At 44.0% G+C, this 23995-nt stretch overlaps 1 long non-coding RNA gene across 1 annotated transcript; it reads right to left on the bottom strand.

Moving 5' to 3' along the window:
- On the bottom strand, window positions 1-10393 carry LOC132333238 (uncharacterized). Its single transcript, XR_009488100.1, has 3 exons — window positions 10328-10393; window positions 1478-1582; window positions 1-783 (listed from the first exon to the last, which is right to left on the bottom strand). It is a non-coding gene; the product is annotated as an uncharacterized LOC132333238 (long non-coding RNA).
- Between the last annotated feature and the right edge of the window lie 13602 nt (window positions 10394-23995).

Below are 23995 nucleotides of genomic sequence, written 5' to 3'. Positions count from 1 at the left end.
TAATGAGATCAAATATGAACTATAAACCACCTAATTCTATAAAGAACCCACTGAGCTCCAGTGGAATCCTGCCCATTGAGCCCAGCAAGCCTGGAATGAGGCCCTGTCTGCAGGGGAACATTTAATCCCTGAAAAGGCACCCCAGACATTTCATTTGTAGTGTGATCTGGGGGGAAATACTGTAGTTAATGTAAATGAGTGAAATATCATGTTTATTGTAAATCAACGGCGACTCCGACGAAGAGGAGAGAGAATGATGCATCTGACTCCATCATCAGAAGGCTAATTAATTACTTTATTATGCTATACTATGTGCATTGTATCTAAACTGAATCTGCCAAGCACCCACCCTTGCTCACAACTGCACAGAACTGCACTCATCTCTGATTCTCTCTTGACTGTCCCATGACAGTCCCACACACACACACTTCTTGGCCCTGATAGGCCAAGGGAACAAAACATCTTCACTTTGGGTAAACAATCTCCATATTGCATTCTACTTTAGCACCACACAGGCACAGCAAGCGAGATAAGAATTGTGTTTTCCTTCTTCTCTGCTTGTCTCACAGCTTCTCTCTGTTCAGAGGGCATGTGAATACCACACATGTTAATGTAAATGACTGAAATATCATTCAAACACATTTGCAATAGAATTGAATATTCAACATGGACACCTGCTCAAAGATGTTTTAAAACTCCCAGAACTTCAAACTTCTCTTGTTTTCTTGGAGACACAAGGGATACTTTCATACTTTCCTCAGCACTTTGAATGCTAAAACGTACCTTAAAATTAAAACAGAAAGTGTTAAACATTTAAATCAGAAACTGAGTTTTCAAAGAAAAATACAAAATGCTTCATGAACAGCCACAATAAATAGGTTATTTAATTTGGGAGCATGAATGTTTCTGTTAGAAATTATGATTGAACTAGACTAATTGAAAAAAAATTCTCCTTATACAAACAGTAGAATTAAGAGTTGTCCATTGTCCTAAGTGCTGGAAGAAATTGTGAAAAGCATTCTTCTAATGCTTTTTCAGGCTGCAGAAGCAGAGACAGTGATGTGATCTAATCAAGCATTCAATTGCCAACACATCTTTTTAAAAGGCTCTGTTTGGACTCTCTTTAGACCATTCCTATGCTAGTAATTTTTCTGATTGTGAAACATGCATACTGTTTGGGCTTAACTAAAGAAACTAGGAGGTTTTACTGGGCCACATCACTCTCACACAGGAAAAAAATAAAGTGCAGGCTTTGTTATAGGCATACAAGCAGTGCCACAGAAATAGTTGGAATTTAAGCACATACTTTATATTAAAAGCAAATGCTCAACTGTTTTGCAGGATCAAAAGCTGCAAGTGTTAGTGATGCCATGGTTTCTATGACAACTAAGTGTGATATTACATGAGGGATTATGATTTAAAGGAAGAGACATCTGGCCTTTTCCACTGGTGTGGTCCTAGTTTATCCTGCACGTACCTTGTGTACAAATCTGCTCGTCTTTGTGGAGTCACTGTAGGATCACAACCAGGAAGGGCAGGCCTCAGCAGACCAGGCAGAGAGCGGGTGAAGTGCACTCTATTCCTGCAGATTTCAAGGAGAAAAAATAAATTCAGACTTGGGGCTGCGCTATCCTTTCAGGCACAGCTGCAGCCCAGGGGCTTGCTGGTAGCTGAGGGTACTGCAGCAGCAATGCAAGAAATGAAGTGCCTGCTAGAAAGCAGCAGGTGCTGTGCACCCACACTCCCTCCCTTCACAGCTCTGACATGGTTTCCTGCACCCCAGCCTGTCCTGGGATTGGCTCCACATCCTGTTGAAGGCTGGAGCTGTGGAATTGTTAACCAAAGCCTGGTCCCAGCAGGTCACAGTCTCCTCCTCCACCCCAGCAGTGATCTCTGCTGGCTTGCTGCTCCTCTCAGACCTGAGCTCTGCAGAAACTCCACTTCCACCCTGCTTTCTGATTAACTTATTCTCCGTTTGTCTCAGTGGGAAACATGTTTGATCTCTTGGAGATATACTCCAGCTACCTCCATGGTCCTCAGTGATTTCTGCAAACATAACCAGAGAGGTATTTTCATCCCTTGGGAGCAGGTGCCAAAAGTAATTCCACAGGACTTAGTGCTAAAAGCTAGCTCAGACTAGCTAGTTTGGAACAGGGCAAGAAATACCTGAGAAAAAGTAAACTCTCTCCCTGTCCTTGGTGTAAGAAGAACAGCCTGCTCTCTAACTGAGAGTGCCTAAATCCATCCCACATGTCCCCAGCAGCCAGAAGGGGCTGCAGCATGTTCTCAGCTGCTCATGTGCTGTGGCCCAATTCATCTCGGCAGTTCAGCCATTTTGGGTAGGAATATGTTCTCCTTGGTCTCACTGCCTCATTTGCACAGAGCAGCCTGCCTGTGCAGGCAGGACACAGGGGGCTGCTGTGCATTCAGGACACACTCATTCACCTGCTGCTTTTACAGGCAAATGATTGCCAGTGTTTCACATTTGTTCAATGGTCCTTTTAAGTACATGGCTGGCTTTGTAGCAAACAGCTCCCTTTAGATTAGGATAAATGCTTTACCAGGGAGATTAGTGCCACTGCTCTTGTGAAGTCATGATATTCCCTACAAATAAAATCAGTGACTATAAATAGCCATAACATCTTCCATCCTATGAGATTATGAGCTTCTTCCTTGCAAAATAGATGAGCTCATTGAGAGATAATTTTGTGATAGCCAGATAGCTTCAACATAAGATTGAGCCCATCATCATTAGTCCAATTAAAGCTCCTTTTTATACCAGTAAAATAATTGATGTGCTGATAAACTGCTTCAGTTCATTGTTACTGCAATATCCACAGCTGCTCTGAACACATCCATGTAATCAATATGGCCCACTAAAAGGTTTCTAAATGAGTTAACTCTTCCAGGAATCAGCTGGATTTCTGATGACTATCATGCTTTTTGTTCTGTGTTTCTTTTATTTACAGAGCTATTAAGTCCAATCACAAGCTGATCACACACACTCCAGCAGAGCATAATATGAATGTTGCATGCTATTATTGTAATAGAAGTTGAGCAAGAGAACCTGGCCTTGAGGCTACTTTTCCCATATTAAAAAAAATAGCTAACCTAACCTGCATCATTCTGACAGAACTAGGTTAGGGAGTGACTGTGTGTGCAGTCACATTGGCAGAGCAGGATGTACTGTGAGGGACAGCAGAGCAGGAGCCAAAGACAGGGAGCTCTCACTCCAATTCAGCAGCAGCCAGGACAGCCCCTCCCAGAGCAGCCTCAGCAACGTGACCAGGAGGGCCCATTTCAGCTGTGTGCCAAGCAGCAGCCAGCACTGAAGGGAAGCTGGGGCTCCTCCAGTCCTCCTGTTCCTGTGGGTGCCGTGGCCCCCAGGCCCTGTGCTGCAGGTGCCAAGAGCTCTGCAGCTCCCAGGGCAGCAGCTCAGGGCAGCTGGGAACAGAATCCTTGTGCAAAGGTGTGGCTGTAGGCTCAGCCACCAGGTTCCTGCCCTGCTTGCTGGGGCGGATTAGAAGCATTCTCAGGAGCCACAGAAAATCTCTCTAAATGCCTTACTTTACTGCAGGTCCAGAAAAACAATTCTCTCAGGTCAGCCTCTCCCTGCCCTGCTTCAGGGACTGTGGGGAAGAAAAGCCTGCGCACATTTTTTTAGGGGGCATGGAGCAGTTTTAATTGTTGGCTGCAATTTAAAACCCCAGCTGAAATGCCAAAGCCTTTTAGAAGTTTTGTTAACCTGCTACGAGGCAAATGCTTGAACTTCAGACTTACTCATCCTCCAATCTCTCTTTTGAATCACCTACTTCATGCACTTGCCACACTGGGGAGATAAAGGGTTTTTGGCAGCTGTGGATACCTATGCAGAAGCAATTACTTCTTCCTGATGTCTGCAGCATTCCATGAGACCTTCACAGTGTGAAATGCAGCTGCCCAGTCTCTGCTCAAGGGTCACTGCCAGCAGCCTCATACCGAGCACTAAGGCTGGTGCTGCACATGCACTAGAGGAGCTAAAAGAGGTAGGTTTTCATTCCTACAGCAGTCACCCCATGCACACATCCCACGATGGGGACCAGGCAGTGACCTAAACAGAGATTTTCCGCTGTTTGTTGCTCTCTGCTGCTGATGTTGCCGCTAGAAATGCAAAAAGGCAACTCTGCATTTCCCCTGCTGAAACACAAACCTTTAATGAGTTTATTTTGAATTGTGTCTCAAAGACCAGGCAGAGATAAGTAGTAAGCTGCACAGCTTTAAACAACTTGTCAAAATCCTTCCAGGAAACAAAACAGCATACATTTTTTGAGGGGTCCCCATCTGTCTGAATTTGTAACTTGACTTTTGCAGCTCACACAGCTCAGATGGGATTTAGCTGAGTATACATAACCTGAAGCTGGGTTCCTGAAGTTTCCTTCATACCAGGATGGCACCTACATAAGAAAATTTTTAAGTTGCTGAGCTGCAGCTCAGGCCCCAGGTCTCCTCTCTGCCTTCTTCAGAGAAGGAGGGTCACCCAGCCTCAGATCCCAGTGCCCCCAGACAGGGTGCCCCAAATGTGCCAGGCACAGCTGCAGGGGAGCAGCTGGAACAGGGGTGCAGCACTGAGCTCTCCAGGCTGCCTCTGCCTACCTTTGCCCTCCACCATTCCTGCTGGTCCTGGTACCACGTTTTGTCAGCTGGTTTGGTTTAAAATCCCTTTGGAGTTAGTTTACAAAGGCTTTGGCTCATGAGAAGCACAAGGCCTGCTTTGAAAGGGTGGTGTGCCCAAAGGCAGTGAATTCTACATTGCTTCAGTTGTAGAACTGCACCTTAGAGTTCCCATCCAGGGAAGGGAGCCAAAGATAGCTGCCTCTTCCAAAGAAAGATCTTCTGGAGTCTCTATCACCCCCTGATGTTTTGATATTTCCAGTGGACCACATCAGTCATGGTGAAGTGAGAAGCAGCATTTACACTCAACCTTTCACCAAGAAGTACAGCATCATCTGTGTTGAGGATACCATCTTGTTTCAAAAATCCCACATCTGTTAGAATCCTTTAGGCTCCTATTATAACATATAGTGACTAAAAATGATTGGTTTTTTCCTGGTGTTTCAGTCAGTTTGCTCTGTGTGCATTTTGCAGGGTTTCACTGTTTCCCCAAGGCTGTCAGTCAGTTTTCCCTGTTGTTTGTGTGGGCTTTTCACACACAACACAGAAGAGGAAAACACTAAAAAAAATCCAGGAAAATGTGATTATAATGCACTTAAAACAGCCAGCAGGGAGATGTGCAGGACCAAGAACTCCTCTGACTTTTTGAAAAAAGTGAATGCATTTCAAATTTCCTATGCCTTGTTATCTGTAGAAAATATAATCTCTTTCTATAATAAAAGAGCACAAGTCATCAGCCTATCATTGTCTATGGCAATTTCAAAATCAGCTGAAGAAACACAATTTCATCTCTATTGATTAAATTATATACAGCTATATAGGTTAAATGAGCAGAAGTCAGTGATCAACTTCTGCCTAACATTTTTAGAAACACAAGCTGGGTAATGCATTGCTCTTTTTAGGATGGGAAAAAAAGTATGTAGTTATCAAGACAGCAAAGCCAGAAATTTTGGCTTTCTCACCCCCAGTAAACAATAACTAGTTCTATTGTTTACAGATCTTTAGTTTTGCTTCTGTTGGTTTAACCAGTTATGGGCTTCAATCCCCAAAGGTAAGATCTGCAACCCTCCAAGGAGGGGCACTTTCTTTGAGCTTTTCTGTCCCAGCAGCTCAAGCTGCTCCTCTGGACACTGATCTGATCCAAGAGGCTGCACCTGAGAGCTGAGGTACAGGAAGCTCCATGGTCCTTGCTGTGAGCAATTTCAGAGCAATTCCTTTTGTGAGAGACAACTGCTGACTTTGCAAATTTAAAGTGGTTTATTAACCCTTAACAAAGATACAACAAAGGAAAAAGCTGCAGTGCTGGGAACTGCCCCTCGTGGATACCACAAGGCCAGTTCTTCTCCAAGGTGGATGCTCAGTCTTTTGTACCCCTGGGGGTGGCATCAGCCAGCCCTGGCCCCTCCCAGAGTCTGTCAGGCAGTTCTTCTTTGCCATTTATCAGTGCACACTGCTTTGTAACTGGATTGGAGGCCAGGGGTTGCCATGCTCACCCCCTGAGCACCCCCAAGCTTTTCCATTCCCACCTGCCCCAGGTAAGGGACACCTGTGCAGCTTCTTTTACCTGTCCTAGACAGCCCAGGCTGTCTGATGGCAACAATGCAGGGGGGAAAGGGAACTGTGGGGAGAACAGAGGACATCCAAACTACAATAACATAGCTGTACATCACTCAAGCTTCTCTTAATATTCACACAATAGTTATTCCTTAATTGCGAGAGCCAATCATCTCATGATCCATCTCTAACACCTTGTTACACTCCTTGGTGCTAATTGTCACCTTTTACAGAAGAGCTGCTTTAAGAAAAACCACCCAGGACATGTAGCGCTCCTATCTACACGGGCATGGAGCTCATAGTATTTTTTGTGACTTTCATGTTTGTGAGCTGACTTGCTGGTTAATATGAGCAGCTTTCTTCACACACCTGCTCAGCCGAGTGCCATCCCCATCAGTTCAGGTTGTTCTTCACAAGCCAGGGAAAGGGCACGGCCATGGCTCTGCCGGAGAAGGGCATTTCTCACGTTGATCAAGGCACACTTTCTGAGTGCAGCAGGGCGTGCAGTCAGCGCCGAAGAGCCTCCACCAGATGGAGACAGAGGAACACTTTTGGAAGCACATCGGGCCCTGACCCTCGGCAGGGCCCTTGGAAGCAGGAGAGGGGTCAGACCCATCCCACGGGACACAGGGATGGATGGAGAGCTGTCGAGCTCATTAATTACAGGAACATTTCTGCTCTCCAAATCCCGGTTGCCCTGGAAATCTGAGATTTTCTGATAATCTATAAAACTTGAGTAAAAAAAAGAAATTACATCTACAAATCTTTTGAGGCAGAAGGGGAGAAAATAATTCTTAATATTCTTTAGACATCATGACTCTTTCTCAGAAGGCTGTGCAGACATTACACTCTTTGGCAGGTATCTCCACACAAGAAGCCAGTGACACTCAGGTAAACCTGGAGCATTCTTATGATAGCACAGGAGCTACCATGGGTCAGTATTCATCCAGAGGAGATCAGAACATTCAAAGGACATTCAAAGATAATTCCTTATATGTTGCCATGGTTATTTTCTTCTCCTACTGAGCTGATGTGCAAGTTCAGAAAATACTCCTTGAATTAAACTGAACTATTAAGTTCAAGCAAAGTGTTCTATTTCTAGACAACTGTTCTTATTAATTTAAGTCACGCTAATTTCACTCTTCAGCATCTTGGCAAAACCACATGGTATTTCCAGAATGGGATTAAATGTTTCTGGTAATTTTAGTGTTCCTGAGAATCTATAACATACTTTGTATTCTGAAAGAGCACATAGAAATCTATTTTTCTGAGGTTCATATAGCCTTCACCTGTTTGCCAGTATTTACTTTGCCTCAGACTGAACTCAACCAGGGAATTAATTCTGTATGATAGCCAGACAGAGTTGTGGTGGAGTTTTACCATCTGAGTGCAGCACAGGATGGTTTGATGAACAGTTTTCAGTGCAGATCCATTGACAGTGGTTACAGAGGAAAGTATGCTCACAGCAATGTTCCAAAGCTTGTCTATTCCATTTTATTAAACTGCCACATTTTCACGGGGGAAAACTCTCTTTGGAGAAGCAGTGTTGCTCAATATTTATCCATGACTTCTTTCCCTTTTAATTTCCATTTATTTCACTTTTCCCACCCCATTTTCAACTAGGAACACTGGAAATTGTTCAAATCTGTCCTGATCAACCTTATGTTCCTATCTTGTATATGCTTATATCTTAAATCTCAAAATAAAAAGGACTTCATAGGAATAATCCACATTATCTGTTAAACTGGAATCTTCAGCATCACCTACTTCAGTTACTGACCCATCATCCAGTGGCTTTGTGCTCCATCTGGGCCCTTTGTACAACCACAGACATCCAGATGGCCTCAGTCCCAGACCCTTGCCCTCTCACTCAGTTATGCACATGAACTCCAGGGCCACACAGGTGAGAAGGTGCCCAGATCCCTGCAGGAACAAGTCCAGCAGCCCTGGGAGCTCCCTGCTCTGCAGTGGCTGCACTGGGTAATTCCTGAGCCATCTGACACCCAGGATGGCACTTCTCGAGGACAGGTCCTACCCAGTCCCACTCCAAGTAACTTTGCCAGGGTGGCTTTGGGTCTCTTGGAAAACAGAGAGCGCCACTCATCCTCAGAGGCTCTGTGAGAAGTGAGGCAGTGTTACAGACTGTGTTTCCCTCTGCACATGCAATGTTGGCTTTGGTACCTGCAACCCATCTGTCACGCTCAGAATGGAGCCAACTGCTTGGCAGTCTGCTACAATGTTCTTCACTTCTGTTTGCTCTTAACCTTTTACATTACTGATTTAGCTGCTGATTGACTATAGTTTCTTTTGCAGAACATGTTAAGAAATATTTGGAAAACACTCTAGAAAGACATAACTACATGCCATTTCAAGTGGGGTTTGTCAGTGCTGCCTTACATAAACATTATGCAAATATCACTGGCTTCCTCCGCAGGGAAACTCTTTTAAGACACATCTATTTGTAGAAACAGGGCTCCTAAATGACAGAGGTGGACATGGGAGACATACTAAAGACTTAGCAATTGTACACCAGCAAACAGTTCAAAAAGAAACCTCTCTGAACACACAACTTAGGTAACCAGTGGCAGAGAAAAAACACATGATCAGCTGTGAGCTACAGAGAAGGAACCAAGTCTCCAAGAGGAATATTGGGGCACACAAGACAGAGAATACTTTGGATCTAATTAGCATAAGAGATCTGATAATCAGGATCCCTTGTCAAGAACAAACAGAGCTTTGAGGATTGAATCAAGACTGGCTGACAGGAAAAGAAGATTGAATCAACTTCTGCAAGCAAGAGATGTTGCAAAATGTATTGTTTGTTTATGTGATGATTAACCCAATCATTGCAGTAAAAAATTACTGCCCTTTCTAGAATAGTATATAAGCATATGCAGTCCACAGTAAATTTGGCTTCTGATCACCACTCAGCCTCCCCATCTCTCTCACCATCGCCGATAGATGAAAGACTGAAAATAGCCTCCAGGTCAGTTCTCTGGGAAAGTTCAAAACTCCATCCATGGCAGCAGGCACCTAAGCACCTTTGAAACATGCTCAGAGTCTTTCTGCAGTTCACCTCAATCAACCCGTGGTTCCTCTTGGCTAGTTCTTGGCTAGTCACCAGGTTTTGCACACACACAGCTCCTGCCCTGGTTCTAACCCTGCTGCTCTGGGGTTAACACAACATCCACAGCCACCATCCTCTCCTGGCACTCTCCCCACCTGACCTTGGAAGTGCTTTAAGGCAGGAGTGGGAGACAATCCTGCACTGCCTCAGCCGTGGTGGGTTTATTGTCTGCAGAGCAAAGGCAGCAGGGCCAGGGTTCCATGGGGTGCAGGCTCACTGAGGCAGGGGGAGCTCCTCAGGGACACAGCTGCCTGTGCTCCCCCAGTTCTGCCCTCGGACAGCTCCTCTCCTCTAAGGCAAACAGAGAAACAGTTCTGGCAAGGCAGCTACGAGTATGTGCCCAGGGGAGCAAACACTGAGACATGCTGAATAGCACCTGCTTATAAGAAGTTCAGAAAACAGAAGTACAAATGTACCCTCCAGCAGAGAAAACATAATGAGAACAAAATACTGATGCTGCAGTGAAAATTCCCTAGTATAGCTGATAATATCTTCATCTTACTTGAGTATAAAAGTCTTCACTTTCCTAATAAGCAGAAGGTGATTTCAACTCCACCTATTCCCTGTAGAGCACCTCTTTGCCACAAGAGTGCATCCTTGCAGCTTGCACCAGGCACACCCCTCTTGCTGCAGCATCAAGGTACCTTAACTCTTGAGTTGCCTTGTACCAGCAGCCCTGAGCACATCCTCTGATAAGGAGCTGTTTGCAAGTGCTTAGTTTGAGATAAGATCTGCTTTATAGTGTAGCAAATCAATGGGATGTAACCAAATTTAAGATAGGTTTTGGATATTGGCACACAAACAAAACTAGAAAACAGTAGTTAGATAGCAGTTAATACTGCTAGAAAAACAGTATCCAAAGCAATATTGAAATATCCAAAGCAATATCTCTCGCCAACTTTCTTAGGATTTCCTTGCCATATTACCTTTTCCCTAACATGCTAACAACAAAAGAATAACTACCCTAACTCAGTAGTTTAACTCACAATTCCTTACCAGGTACTGGCCATGTCTTTGTCAGCATTGCAAAAAACTGGTTTTGTAAATTAAACTTCTCAGCTGATGATCTCCAGGCATGTCTCTGGAATCCTGGAAATGGGAATAGGAGCCAAGGTGAATAGAAATACCAGAGTATCTGAAGTATACTCTTGATATTACACAGTCTCACACACCCAGAACTCTGAGGCTTGTATGTAAACCCGGCAAGGGGAAAGCTGATGAAAGCAAAAGTCTCCTCAAGTTGTCACCTTCTGAAAGAAGCTACTCCATCTTTTTGTGGATTTTGACTTTCCCACCTGAGCTTGTGCACTCCTGTGCTTGCTCTGCACAGTTGGGTACAGAGTTGGAAGCCTAAAGAGAATGTTGAGTTGAGTATTTCCTGCTTTGGTCAAAGAATATGCTTGCTGAGTTCCTATGAATTAGCAGGAGCAGCACAGCTGATCCCCAGACAGGCAATTTCATTTCACAGACATCTTTCTGGAACATCACTGCTGTCTTCCCAGAAACCACTCCCTCTGGGAATGATCTTATATTTTACAGAAGTAGAAGCATAATTTCTGATATTTCCACAATTTCTCCATGATGACTGCCCTGTAAAAAAGCCACTATAAATAATCCCTAGCAGTCCCATTTCAGTCATAAAGGCTCCACAGATTATGCACTTATTCCTGATCATTTTTCCAGGGCTGATAAACAGTTGTGTTGTTTTGATTTACAGCCACACTGCACTGTTGGACTCTTGGTAAAGTCTCACTACCTGAAACTTTGGAGACTGACAGGTCTAGAAGCTGTGCCAAAGCCACGGGGACGCAGACAGCTGGATCACTGTCCCAGCTCTGTCACACAGCCTGCACATGGCACCTCACAACTGCCACAGGAGGTCAAGCAAGTCACAGAGCCTGCTGGTGCCTCCCTCTCCTTTCCACCTGTCATCTGTCTCATCTCTTTAGACTTGGAACTCTGCAGAACAAGGGTTTCTCCTTACAACAAACTCATTCCAGAGCACAGGTGTGGTTTCTAGACACAACTGCAGCACAATGGGAAGCACAAAAGCAGAGCTGAGCTATTGTCTGAGGCTGTGCCCAGCATGAGGCTGCTGAGACCCAAGAAGTGCTCTCCAAGGGTGTGTCAAGGGCAGAATTCATAACGAATAAGGTTGCTCATCTGAGTGTCTAAAAGCAAATGAGTGTGCACATTACAGTCATTAAATTCACTTAAGAGGCAGACAACTAATGTGATACACACATTATAGTTGTGGATAGAGAACAGACAGTGCAGTCACTGAAATAATCTAACTAATAAATACTGGTGGCTGTTCTAAGTTTCTCAATGACCTAAAAAGATTTTTGTTTTCACCTTTTTAAAAAGGAAGGAAGAAAATGTTTTTGCAGAAAAAGGAGGATTAAACAGGGAGATCAATGCCCTTGGTTAAACAGATACATGTCAGAGAAAAATACTTATAGTGATAAGTGGTGGTTATAAATATGGAACAGTGTTGGATGTGAAAAGAGAGGCAGGATATTGGTGTGAAGTGGTGGCACCCCTACTAGCAAGAAGGCAACAGTTCCTGGATAAAAAAGAACAGGGCAACAGAGATCAGCACTTATAAAAACACTACAAAAATCCCAAATTTCTCATAGGTTGAAGAGGCCACAACTAGAAAATATGAACAAGAATCTGATCCCAAAACAGATATAAATATGTCCCAAATCTCACACAAGAGATTTTTTTTAACATCTCAGTTCAAAAATCCTGAAACTATGACTTTTCAGTCATCAGCTGATAGGTTCTCCATCAGTAAAACAGCCAGAACAGCCAGTAGAGGATATGAGGTACTCTAAGTTTAGAGTAGTCTGATTAGCAAAAGGAAGGTTTCCTGCATCTCAGCAATTGAGAATCAGCTGCTACAGCTGTATCTGCCAATTACTGGGTTTGGACTTTTAGGAAATAGGAATTATTATTCTTTACTTTTATCTCACATCAGTAATGAATCAGTTAATCCAGAACAACTTCTTGTTGTATGCTCGAATAAGAGCTCTCAAATGGAAAGTTTTTGACACTGAAGTTGATCCCTTTGTTTGAAAGAAAATTCCCTCCTACATGTAAATGTGAAGCAGCACAGTTATGTTCTCCCAGCATGCCCCCAGGCACTGCCTACCATCTCTTTTCAAGAATTTCAGACAATAGGTCAGATCCTGCTTTCAGGCACATGTGATTAGCTGGGGATCAAATTAATCACAGGTGAAAACATACCTATGACAGCCAGGTCAATGGTTGTGCTCCTATCTGTCTTTGGGAGTCCAAACACAGGTAAAATTGTTTCCAAAATGTCACTGTGGTGTCAGAGGCAGGAATGTGACACATCCCAGCGAGGTTTGTGCCCAGCTGCACTCTGTCTCACACAGGGCTCAGGGGCAGTCCCCACCGCTGAACCCACTGCTCCAGCCAGCCACTGCCTGCTCTCTGCTCAGCTTATGTCATCAAGGAACTTGTATAATTAGTGGCCTTTCAGTTATAAAATGGGCATTAATTATTATTGAGAGGCCTTCAGGCCAGCTCTCAGCCACCACAATATCAAAATACGGCCTTAGTTTTCCCATACTGCTAATAAACTGAAATAAAGTCTGCTAAGCTATTTTCCATGATTTACCTGTGAAAGAAAATGTCATCCAAGCAGAGGGACAGGCCTCTGAGAGAAAGGCTCCAAAGACCTCTGAGAGAAAAAGTCAATTCCACTCATTTTCTTCAATATTGCTCATTTGTGAGCAAAGACAGACACTCAGCAACAGGGAAGCAAAGGACATGGGTGCATGACAGAGGAACACTGTGACCTGTTCTTTGGTCTGGGCATCCTCCAACACCATTCTATTGCTACAACAAAATACGGTTTTATAGCCCAGAACTAAGAAGTTCTGAGCTACCCCTAAACCTGCACAGTGGAACTGACACAAACCTTGACAGTGACATCACCTGTGGAAATATCAGCTGGAAATGGCTTCTGGTTTTCCACATGTCAGAGCTGGGGGAGGAAGCTCAAGACCTCACATATGACTCTTCTGGGCTTGGTCAAATGGACAAATGATGGCACACAGCATCAGGTTTTTGCTGGTGCCACTAGCAATGCACACAGAAGGTGGTATCTGGGTCAGTGATTTGGGGCTTTCCCTGGACAGAATGGCTCTGTCTCAGAACTTTGCTGGGCTTTTGTGCACAGGGAAGCCCTTTCTGCCTGTCAGCAGGAACTCCAAGACAGGTCTGGAGATCTTCATGTCAGCTGCCACCTTCCAGTTTTCCTGGTTTTAGGAAAGCCAAGGAAAACAATAGCTTGGGGGTCAAGATCCTCCATTGCCAAACAACACAGTAGGACAATTTCTCCTCCTTGTTTAGGCTCCTTCTATCAGTAATTGCTGCTGATATCTTTTAGATACAGTTGGATAAAGAAATGACATAGTGGGAGCCAAGAGCTGCTTTTTCCTTGCAATACAGGTTGAAGAGGCCCAGTCCTTCTACAACCCCTGCAGCAGGTGCTTAAAACAGACAGTGAGTGATGAGTCATCCCACTAACAGCAGAAGAATTGTGTTCATTATTTACCAGTCCCTGGGGTTCTGTGCTGCTTGGAGATGGCCTCCATCTCCTCTCAATTATTTAACACATTCCAGTTCAGTGCAGTTAATACAGCTCAGAGCACAAATCTTGTCCAGAAGGATCTCTCACTTACTGCTCTTTTTGTGCAATCCCCTCCCCAGTCTCATGTTCCTTCACCAGCCTTATAACCTTCTGGCAATGGTTCAGCTCTTTTTCACTTTAAAAATTCATCTGGTGTTCACGAAAGGTGCCGAACTGCCAGCACTCAGAACTGCAGCCTGATGTCCCACAGAGCAGGCTCTGCAGGTACAGGGAGGTTGTGGTGTGTGGCACTGACATGATAATGCATCTCATTCATGCATCTTATGTGCCTTTTATGAGGCACACTCTTCTGAGGTCAATTAGGTACATTTACAAACAAATTCATTTCTCACCTTCTAGCTGAGAATATGCAAGGTCCAGCCATACAAAGCTGGACTGAATATTCCTCTGGCCTCACTATCCTGGATCTCCTGATGTCCAAGCTAGGTGCTCCAGGAGGAAGGTAAGAGAGAAAGTACCAGCCCCAAATACCCTTCTACAGACTGCAGCTCAGAGACCTCCTGGGTGTCTTGGTTTGAAAAGGCAGGTGTCTGCTAAGGAAGGCAGGAGCCTTGCTTGAAATGGAAAATATAAACCCTTTCTTTTTGAATTATTATAATTTTGAAATTAAGGGGCTCTTAGGTAAAGATATGGGAGTTGGAATAACAGTTCTTTATTAGGAAAAAAAAATTAAAAGAAAATATAAAAGTCCAGTAATATGAAACAACACTGCCAGAGTCAGAACAGGAGCTGACCCCCTGTGTGTCAGGGTGGTGGCACAGTCCCATCCCAGGGGGCTCAGGTGGTGGCACAGTCCCATCCCAGGGTGGCTCAGGGTGGTGGCACAGTCCCATCCCAGGGGGGCTCAGGGTGGTGGCACAGTCCCATCCCAGGGTGGCTCAGGGTGGTGGCACAGCCCCATCCCAGGGTGGTGGCACAGTCCCATCCCAGGGGGCTCAGGGTGGTGGCACAGCCCCATCCCAGGGTGGTGGCACAGTCCCATCCCAGGGGGCCTCAGGGTGGTGGCACAGTCCCATCCCAGGGTGGCTCAGGGTGGTGGCACAGTCCCATCCCAGGGTGGCTCAGGGTGGTGGCACAGTCCCATCCCAGGGGGGCTCAGCCCTCCTGCAGTGCCAGCTGTGGTTCTGCTGGAGCAGGGATCCTGCACAAGGGGGAGTTTTCCTCTGGAGCTCCAGGGCTACTGGAGATGGGCCTGCTCTCCCTCTGGGAATGCAGGGCAGGAGAAAGCTGCTCCTCTGGGAATGCAGTGGGCAAAGGCTGCTGTGCTGTTCCCAGGTCAGATTGGATCCAGGTAGGAATGCTTGGCTCCTCCCCTGGGTGGAGCATCTCCCCCTGGGATGGTGGGATTTGATCAGCCATGCAGGGACACTCAGTGGCCATGGACAGCAGAGATCTCCTGGAGGGAGGATTGGCTGTGGGAGAGATAAAGAAAACTGCCCCAGGAACAGCAGAGAACTGCCCCAGCTCTGACAGGTGGCAATAGAGTACACACCCCCAGCCACATCTGGCATTTCCAACCTGAGACACTGGGTTTGAAGTATTTAGTAGCGCCTAAAGAATATGAATATCTTTTCCACAAACTTGTTCACAGAAGTCTTGGGCATCTGCAATCCTACAGCAATAATCCCATAGTTAATCCACCTGTTGCAATAACCCTCATATTCTTTTTCCTCTTGTGGACCTCCCACATGAGGTTCACATGACCAGAGAAGATAGTGATAATTGTTGCCTCATCTGCCAAGAACCTACCCCAAGATGCAGGACAAGATACAGCATATCTCTAGAGCTCTGCTTTACCCAGGTCAGAGCAGGAGTTCAAACAAGCAGGCTTTTCTAGGACATCTCTGGATGAAGAAGTTTGTGATGTGCATTTTTGCCAAGAGGTGACTGCTGGTTATAGCCTAACAGACAGAGAACAAAGTCAAACCACCAGGTCACTAAATGGTGGGTTTTGTAATGCAGCTGATCTGGAGCAAATACTAAACAGATGCTTAGAAGTAGGCCTGGAGCTCTCTTCTGATCCTCCCTGTTGATCCAAGGGTAACTGCCAATGCGACAGTGCTCTTACACCAGCATCCTCCCTCAGGGAAACAGCTAAAAACCCTCTTGTGTCCCCATTCAGCATTTCTGGAAGGAAGGTGTACGCTGAATATTTGCTGCGGCAACTTAGAAAGCAGTGCAAATTTGAAAGGGTTTAGAAATATTCAAAAGTAAAGACATCTGGAGAAAAATGTCTATTACATGTTTGTCAAACACAAACAAGGTTTCCTGGAAATGTTTTGAGTTTTCATTGCAAACCACAGTTGCTTAAGGCAAAATTGTAAATACAAGATTTCCGAGTGTTTTCTCTCTCCATTTTTTACAGCAATATGACAGCATTAATAGAAAGATTGTTTCTTTGTGTTTACTAAATCTTTGGTAAAACTAAACCAACTCAACCAACCCTTCTTAAAAACCTTTAACAAATGGAAATGCCAACAGGCGATGAGAGAGAAATAAAAAATGAAATTTTTGCCACTTAGAAGACTTGGTGCATTAAAAAGAAGATAGGAAAGGAATTATGGAAGAGAGAAAGAAATGGGAAGATTTTTTTAAAGGTAGAATTCTGTTACTGTACAAGCTGGTTTGTACTGGACAGTTAATTTGGCTATAAACAAGAAATGCAGTGGGCTCCATAAACCAGCCCTGGGCTGAGTGACAGGAGCCTCAGCTGCAGACATCCCACAGCTCTGGGAGCTGGGCAGTGCCAAAGGTGATCCATCAGACCGGGCTTTTCAAACCCCTTTATAAAGAGGGGCTGGAGGAATCAACTCTCTTCTTTGCCACAGGGACATGGGGGTGTGTTGTCCCTGTCTCCACCCTCCGACCCCACGAAACACGTGAGTATTAAACCTAATAGAATCCCATAGGACATCCAGTGTCATCCACAGGGGTTCAAAGGGACAGCTCTGTGCCTGAGCACCTTGGCATTGATTTATGTGAACAAGGAAAGTAGCTGTTGCTCCTTCTCCTGGTGCAATTCCAAATTGCTTGAGATCACTGAACAGTTTATTGGTTGTGTCTTACCCAGGCAGAGCAGAGCACACTGACAGTGAGGGTATTTATTCTTCAGGACTTTGGACAAAGCCAAAGTGCTTCAGTCTGCCTGACAATCAGGGGATACACTTTTGTAGATTATGACTTTGGAAGAGTTTTCTCCAAAAAAGACAAACATTAATTACTCCCATGGAATACTCAGTATTTCACAACCACAGCTATTTCCTTGACTCATTTCTGCAACAAAACACAGCAATGGACTTCAGAGAATACCATGGAATGGTGTTTGCCTGGACTAAGTCCATTAACTCCAGCACTAGCAAGTGTTACTACTTGTGCCCATTTTCTATCCAAATATTTTGAAGAATCTTTGGGATGCAGGTCTATATCTTCTGGAGTACATAATGAAAAGAGAACATTTTTCTGATAGCTTTGGCAATATTTCTCCACAATACCAATCATGACAGGAACTTTCAGTTGTCCCCAGACTTTTTCACAACTTACTTATGTGCAGCTATTCTGAAGTCAATGCATTCTTCATGATTACACAGGAGACAGGCTGGCAAATACCCTGTATGAAGTAATCAGTTGCAGTGACCATGCTCTTAATGTAACATGACAGCTCTTCACTCAGCAACCTTGCAAAAGAAGCTCTGCTCTTTAGAACTGTTGTTTTTATTTTTATTTTTTAACTTACCTGGTAAGACATTACGCCTGAGTTATCCTCAGGCTAAAGGAACACAAAGTCTGTGTGCAGTTGGAGCACATGAAACCTTGTGTGGCTCTGTTTTCCTCTGGGTGAGCTAGGAATGACACCCACCTAGCCAGTGGAATCCAGCTTGAGCAAGGTAAAATCTCTCAGGATTTTACTCAGCTTTAAGTTATAAATATTCAGAATAAAGACTCATAGAGTCAGGGGATAGTTTGGGTTGTGAGACCTTATAGGTCACCTAGAATCCAACACCCTGCCATGAGCAGGGACACCTTCCACTAGACCAGGTTGCTTCAAGCCCCATCCAAGATGGCCTGGAACATGTCAGGGATGGCAATTATACAGCTTTTTTTATTTAAACCATGAACATGAAAACCTTGCTCCACATGCAAAAAATTTCAATTATGACCATATGCTGTTGAAAATATGAAATGTATTTATATTTTGCACAATAAAAGGTGGGGGAAGGTTGGAATGAGCAAGAGCAAAATACTAAAGAAATTGAAAGAGAGAAATGAATCTCATTGCATCAAATACTTCTGATAAATGTAAAATTTGAATGCAAAAAGAAAACAGCCTGGCACACATGGCTCAAACTGAGCTGCACCTGCAGTGTGGTGAGCGAGCACCATGTCAAATCCAGCAAGACTCATGCTGCACGTTCACTCCCCATCATCTCTTCAGGGAACAGTGTCAGTGCTCCTCACCTTTATGCTTATTCACAGCTCTTTACATGCCTCTGCCTGCTGTCCCAGGACTGCCACAGATCAGCACACTGTTCATTTCTCCAGAAGGAGGAGCACACAGACGCTGCTGAGCTGGGCCAGCGCTGCTTTCAGGGACACGCTGGTGCTGCAGGCCACGGTGCAGGGCAGGTCTGCCAGCTCTCTTCCCTGGCACTGCAGAGCCCTGTACGAGCTGCCAAGCACCTGAGGAGCTGCCAGACCACAGTCCTACCACCACCCACAGGGCAGAGCTGAAAGCCAGCCCCCGGATGAGCCTGTAGGATTGGGCTCTTTGACATCCAGGACACACCTCCCCAAACCTGGGAGAGAACTGAGCTGGACTAGGAAGCCTTGGCTGTACCCACACCTGACCCTCACTGAAACTTTCCTTCTCAGCTGTGTCTGCTGGCTGCTCCCTTTGTCTCCTCCCGTTCAACATTCACATGTGGCACCCCCTGGGTGAGCCCCTCTCTTTGTGTGCCTGGCTCAGGCTCCTCTGTGCTCTCCTGAAGGCCCTTGGAACAGGCTGCAGGACAAACACAGCTGCCTCTGCACTCTCCAAGGGCTCTAAAGCACAGACACTCACTCAGCTTCTTGAGCACTGTGCAAGAGGTGAAATTTTTAAATAGCAGTCCATGTTTTGATCTCATCACTACATCAGCATGGGAGTATTTGCTTGACTGACAGCTGGACTGAAATTCAAGCAGCTCCATTTTGAGGGTGCAGGAGTGCTAAGAAAACCATGAATACTAATAGACTTTATAGAACTGAGAGCATGAATCAACACACTTCTATGACTCATCTGTGACACTATTTAAGCATTCTAAGGAGTGAGAAGTTGAACAATGCACAGATGGTCTACTTCACATTGAAAAGAAATTTGTATTTTCGTACTTCATGAGAGTAGTTTGAACTCAGTGAAGCATTGTAACAGATAAGCTGGAACTGCTGACATTTGCAAGCAGCGAAATGGCTCAGCATTGAGTGCTGCAGGCACAAACTCCAGCTGACAAAACAGTTCCTCTCAAGTTTATTGGGAGGTTAATAAGGGGTGGGCTGTGATGATAATGCTTTTCAGGTTCAGCCCTTTGTGGAAAGGTCAAGCCACAAGCACAAATATCCTACAGACCCCAGCACCGCCAAAGTCACTGCAATTTAGCAGCAATTGCAATTATAATTGTTGCATCTACAAGTGGAAGTAGAGGTCACAGGTAAACTAGGTTCTCCTGGGTTCTTGCTAAGCATGCTGTATTTGTTCTTTCATAAATCAGGCTTGGAACAAGCACAGCATGAAGCCTGGAAGGCAAACTGCCTTCCATCCACAGGTGGATGTGGTTTGGATTTTTGGTGGTTTTTTTATTTGCTGGCTTGTTTAGTTTTTTTTAATAAAATGCACCTCAAAAATATGTGCTACAAGTATTATTCAAGCCTCTATCTATCTAAAGCAATGAGGAGAATGTTTGTTTGCCATAAGTGGAAGAGGATCTCATGATAGCCAAAAGAAAGAAAACAGTTTTCTAACTCTCTTAAGAAAAAAAATCTTGTTCCAATCCCCAGGTACACATACTTTCCTAATTGTCACTCTTCCTTAACTCTTCCAGTCAGAAACTTCAATACTAGGCATTTATTCTGATGAATGTCATATATATTGTACATGTAATTATAGGAATGTGCCCTCTGCTGATGGAGTGACCAAACTATACTTTGTCCCCTTAAAAAGGCAAAAAGCCCAGAAGATTTTCTCCTCCATTAGCAAAAGAGACACCTCATAGGACCTGGGGGACTTCACCTCAAACCTAACGATAGCCAACTGGACAGGATCCTAAAGGTCCCACTCCTGTTACAAAAACAGAAGAGAACAAAGGAACTAATGGCTTTTGTGGGTGTTTTCCAGGAGCAAGAACCTCTTGCACCTGGCTCGGTTTTCCCTGTAAAGAGTTTTGTCATTTTGCCTTTTATTAAAACCTTTTTGATTCCCACACTACCACAGAAACCATCCTGTTGATTTTATGACTTCTAAGGTAGCTGAGCCACCTTGGGTGTGACAGAGATCTCCAAGAGCTTGTGAGACCTGGCTGGAGGAGACCCCTCTTCCAGGTAATTCCACATGGAGGTAATGATATGTTGTCCCAATGGATTCTACTGAATCTAGTTCTGAAGAAATAGCAACATGAGACTGGGAAACTTGGACCTTTGATTCTGAATCCTTTGATTCTGATGGATTCTGGAATATTGTACAAATTTGTTCTGATAGATCCCTCCCTTTTAGTCAGTTCTGAAATGCATTATAAACTATACCACTCCCACAGCAAGGCAGGCAGTTTATCCATTACACTCACTCAAATCATCATTTCTCTTGCAAAAGTAGTTGCTGAGACTGGGAATCTGGGAGAGAAAGATTAAATATCCCCTCTTAAACCACAAAGATCTTGAGCCCAAACCTTTCATGATTGAAAATATAATTCTAATTATTGCTTGCCTTTACAATCATTTCTGTCTTGTGCCTGAGAAATTTCGTGACAGATTTTGACCAAACTGAAATGTTTCTAGTCAGGTGCAGCTGTAATACTTTGCAATGAGAAAGTTTTCATCAAACCATTCCCAGCCTTCTCTGCTTTTAATACAATTTGTTTATTTAACGATCAAGCTTTTCTGGTAGCTCTAGAAACAAAGACACTGAAAAGCCCAGCCTCACCCATTATTGTGTTACTTGTTCTTTCTACCTGCAGCCACAGTTTTGTAGCTGCGTCCAAAGAGTGGCTCTGGAACTCGAAGAGCTGCCAAATTGTTAAATTTGTTAAATTCAAATTGTTAAATGTGCATTTAACAAGCAAAGTTTAGGATATTTACTAGCCAGGTTTCAGCACACCTCAGGCATTTGGCCAGGATCACCAGAGACAGAAGAACATTCTAGCAACTCTCTTACAAGTTTTAGGCACACAATAAATAGAAAGACTTGAGCCAAGAAAAGAAATATCACCTTTGTAGTCCTTGGCATAGGGAGAAGCAGAAGAAGCAAATCTCCTGGAAATCCTTGTGACTGTGGGAAAGTCAAATGACACTCGAACTAAAGAAAGCACAATTTCTTTTCCACCTGAACAGCCTTACAAAGACAGAGAGCATTGGCAGCTGCTGTTCTCAGCCAAAGCTGATAAGTAGAAACAGAAGAGAGGGAAAAACCCCAACATTTACAACTAGCACGGGACTTCCAAGGAGAACCAAGGCACAACTTTCACACAGAGATGGCTACAGGGAATATCTGTTGAAATTCATGGTAAGGAATCACTTAATGTGATTTTAACACACTGAAGTCCCGTGATTCTTTAATCCCATGAAGTGTGATATCAGTGAGAGCTCCTTACAGAAATGATGATTTAGACAAAGCATAAACTAGACTAGAGGATCACCTACCTCACAGTAGATGGAAGTAGCTGGCCCCTATAAATGCCAGAAAAACATCATCTTTAGCTACCCTGCAGCTACAGGCACATCCAGCATAGACATTCTAAAACCTGTAGGCCAGCACACTGGCACCAGTCATTCCTGGTGGTCTCTAGCCACTGTTATTTTTCTAACAACCCTCTCTACTTGCCTCCAACCCATCAGCCTTGTACTTGCCCTAAAAAATCCATCTAGGGCCAAATTTGGATGACTGGTCAGCATCAGAAACAGAGCTTCCCCATGGGAAAAAGTCTTTCATCAAATTTTAATGCTTGCTTCCAACCCTGCAGCTTCAGCCACAAGGCACAGAGGATAAAATTAATCTCCATAATCATTAAGTGTACAATTTTGAAAGTTCAAGAGTGCTCATAATTCCATTTGGATTTCCATTTAGGATGAGACCACTGTTCCACAAATTACGCTGCCTATCAAATACACAGCTCCTGTAAAGTGACACTAAATCTTGTTTCCCAATACTGTCTCAGTGATCTCATGTTGTAAGTACAAGCACACAGACAGAGAAAAACAGAAAAGGAACTTTTCAAAACCCTCTTGATGGTTCCATTATGCTGCTCCTTCTACCAAAAATATTATAAATTTGAGGAACAGACAATTTGCATCCTGCATGTCTATTAGCAAAGTCATTACAATCCCATTATTATATGAGATTACAATGTAAAACCAACTTTAGTGCAATGCAGCAGAGACCCACTGGTGATCTTCTGGAATGAAACTATAACAAGCTTCCTCTGAAAATGAAATCACAAAGAAAATTGAACGCTTTTAATACAGCTTGTGCAGCTTTTCAAAAGAACAGAAGGAATTAAAGACTGGAATTTGAACGAGTGCTGTATTATAGGCAGTAAAGCCCAGCAGCATGCAAGCCACATGCTTTTGTACCTGGTGGTTTTGGGCCTGCCCAAAATGCACAGAAATGCAGCAAAGCTCAGTGAGCAGAGCTGGTGCTGCCAGGGCAAAACACCTGTGTGAAAGGATGGGCTGCAGGACAAGACCCACAGTGCTCAGGAACCACCTCAGGGCTCAGACCCCAATTCAACATAACTTCTAAAGAGATGTTTTGCTCTCTAAGCGTGCATTCACATCTCAGTACTTTTCCAAAAGTGGGTGGACATTTGTGCCAGGTCCTAATGCAGATGGAATAAATGCTGTATTTACATATTTCTTCAGTCTGATTAGGCAAATAATGTTTGGATGATTTAACCCAGGAAAGATTGTTGTTGATGTAATATATTTCTTAGGCCTTTTAAAATAAGCCAATCAATAGTCCTTCCATTTCTTCTCTGTCCCACTGGACTGCAGTAGCAAGATGTTTTTTCCCTAACATTCATCCTCATTTTCCATTAGCTTAACATTCACCCTTAGACTAATACTTGAAATAATCTACTCTCCTCTTCAGTGCTAGGATCCTCTAAAATGATTATATGATAAAACACACTCTATATATTGTTTGTGTATTTGTTTCAAAGATAAACCCAAGCTAAAGCCACTGCAGAGGGAAGGGTTAGATGGACAGAGCTCAAAAAACCCCTAATTCTTATCCCTCTTTCTGGTCTCAGATGAGCTTCCAATTAATGTATCAGGACCCTCCACTGGCCCAAAATAGAGCAGAACTGGGACAGCTGTTCTTTGAAATGCTATAAAGGGGTGGAGGTGCTAACACAAAGCAGTGCTTGTAAAAGCTACATTCACTTCACTGATTACAGAGAGGGAAGGATTTTGTGAAATGATAAATGTCCAGATAACAATCTTCCATCCAACCATAAAATGCAGCTTATGCCCAGATGCAGCACGATCAATAAAGATAAAGAACATCAGCAAAGGCCTGAGAGGACAGCATCGTGAATGCTGCTAAGAAAATGCTTTGGGCATTTTCAGATAAAACATCTGCAGCAGGTGTATAAATGGAAAACACAATTGAAGCTTGAATGGCTATTCCAGAACAAAGGTTTGCTCTTCCAAACTCTTTCTGGGAGAAGTTTCTGTGTGCATACAATACATATGCTAATACATAACCCAAGAAGTTGTGCAAAAATAAATATTGC

The sequence above is a fragment of the Haemorhous mexicanus genome, chromosome 13 (assembly GCF_027477595.1).
Source record: "Haemorhous mexicanus isolate bHaeMex1 chromosome 13, bHaeMex1.pri, whole genome shotgun sequence".
Lineage (NCBI taxonomy): Eukaryota > Metazoa > Chordata > Aves > Passeriformes > Fringillidae > Haemorhous > Haemorhous mexicanus.
The sequence above is the reverse complement of the archived record's forward strand: the minus strand, read 5'-3'. Positions and strand labels throughout refer to the sequence as shown.